This window comes from Etheostoma spectabile, chromosome 22 (genome assembly GCF_008692095.1).
Source record: "Etheostoma spectabile isolate EspeVRDwgs_2016 chromosome 22, UIUC_Espe_1.0, whole genome shotgun sequence".
In the NCBI taxonomy this organism is placed as follows: Eukaryota; Metazoa; Chordata; class Actinopteri; order Perciformes; family Percidae; genus Etheostoma; species Etheostoma spectabile.
Window position 1 is genome coordinate 3654062 of NC_045754.1, and position 2109 is coordinate 3656170.

At 46.3% G+C, this 2109-nt stretch overlaps 1 protein-coding gene across 1 annotated transcript in view; it reads right to left on the minus strand.

Annotated features, from left to right (window-relative positions):
- Positions 1-931: 931 nt before the first annotated feature.
- LOC116672632 (diamine acetyltransferase 1) overlaps positions 932-2109 on the minus strand; it is a 9556-nt gene continuing 8378 nt past the window's right edge. Inside the window, exon 6 of the mRNA XM_032504562.1 lies at positions 932-2109. This exon is cut by the window's right edge and continues 214 nt beyond it. The gene's annotated coding sequence lies outside the window, so the exon portion shown is untranslated.

Sequence of the window (2109 nt, forward strand, 5' to 3'; positions counted from 1 at the left end):
AATCGTCTTGGGCGGGGCTAAGCTCCTGAAAGTGATGCAAGAACAGCCTCGGGAAGGAACTTGTTTTGGTGGAACATGTACTTTCAGAAGTAGTTTTAGTCGTCAACAGAAACCTCAGATTGGACAGATAGTCTAGCTAGCGGTCTGGATTTACCCTGCAGAGATCTGAGGACCAGGTAACCATAGTCCTCAGATTGGACAGATAGTCTAGCTAGCGGTCTGGATTTACCCGCAGAGACCTGAGGACCACGTAACCTAGTCCTCAGATTGGACAAGATAGTCTAGCTGACTGTCTGGATTTACCCTGCAGAGATCTGAGGACCAGGTAACCATAGTCCCAGATGGACAGATAGTCTAGCTAGCTGTTGGATTTACCCTGCAGAGACCGAGGACCAGGGAACCATAGCTCAGATGGACAGATAGTCTAGCTAGCTGTCTGATTTACCCTGCAGAGATCTGAGGACCAGGTAACCATAGTCTCAGATGGACAGAGTAGTCTAGCTAGCTGTCTGGATTTACCCTGCAGAGATCTGAGGACCAGGTAACCATAGTCCTCATGAATCCACCGGGGGTTTAACGCCAACACAAAGAGAGGAAAGTAACAGATTTCCGGCTAAAATGAGGGACATCCGGAGCAATCTCAGATACGAAACGTTCGGTATAGACTCAAAATTAAGCAAAACTTCATCCGATGTGGAAGGATCAGAAGCTCTAGACGACCTTCTAGTGACACCATGCAACACCATCTTTAATATAAATAACTGGTTATAAGAATCAATCCTGAAAACTGTATACTAGTCTAAATGGCCCCAAGTTGTCCTGTTGCAGTGGATGTGAATGCCAGGAAGTTAACACGGGCCAGGCTGTTGCCTAGCAATGGATTTCCATTGAAAAGGTCTATAGTGTGCCAAAAGATGAGACCACTATGACATGTGTGATAAGTTAGTTTTATTGCAAACTTAAGTCATATTAACTCTTCCGCAACATCAAGTACAAATAATGAAAAGGTTAAAATGAAACAAAATTATTTCAGAGGGACAGAGTGCTGCAGGACTGAGTCCTAAAACCTGGAGACGTCCCCTCGTCTCCGAGTCCACGGGTTTCTGGTTAGATGTCTAACGAGCTTTAGAGATTCTGAAGGCTTCACGTGTCTTAGCATCAGGCTACATCCGAATACAGAGTTTGTTGGACATTAACCCAGGTCACCCGTCTACTCACTAGTCCGGCTTCAGTCTCCGGGTTCCACTCATGCTCCTGCTGTTTAAGGCTCCTTGATCTAATGCCATTTAAGGCTCCTTTAAAGGGGACGAGCTCTAATCAGAAGTTAGGGGCTTAGTGGTGGTGAACTGGTAGACATGCGATTGTTTAAAGCCAATCGTCTTCAGGCGATTCCATTTGCTCTAAACGTCATTTGTGAAGATTTTGCTGAACTAAACGTGTAAGTATTAAACTTGTTTGCCACAGAGCTCTATTTTCTGTTCTAACCCAAAGAAAAAAAGAGAGTTGTCGAGGGATCCAGGGCAACGCTAACTTAACCGACCCAGGGGTCATAGGTGAAGTAGGACATGACAAAACCAGACCAGCTTCAGATCTGCAGAGACACAGTGAGGACAGGGTTGAGTGTCCTGCTGCTTCGGAGCTATGATGATTTAACTCAGTTTTAAATCATTTACGAAAAAATCCACATTCTTCATTTTAGAGCCTAAGCATCCAAGTATCAAACTAGTTTCCACAGAGAGCTCTATTTTCTATACGAACCCGAGGGGCAACGCTAACTTAGCCACCAAAAATTAGTCATCACTGCAGCACTCTTCTAGCAAAAGACACAAAACAAAAACAAAAGAAGCAGCAGCGTACAACGTTATAACTACATGCAGAAACATATTACTGTGTTACACAATTTCCCCTTTTTGAAAAGCTGAACGTCGTCGTCTGACGGGAGGGGAGACGCCGGGAGGCCGTCTGGTTCCTGAGCGGGCTGCCGCGCCGCCGCCACCGCGTCCTCTCGCACGCGAGAGAGTTCAAAGTGGCGACGGAAATCAGATTCAAATTACATGACTCGTCAGGAACACGCAGCCACGCTCGCCGCCCCAGCGCCGACTCCCGGGT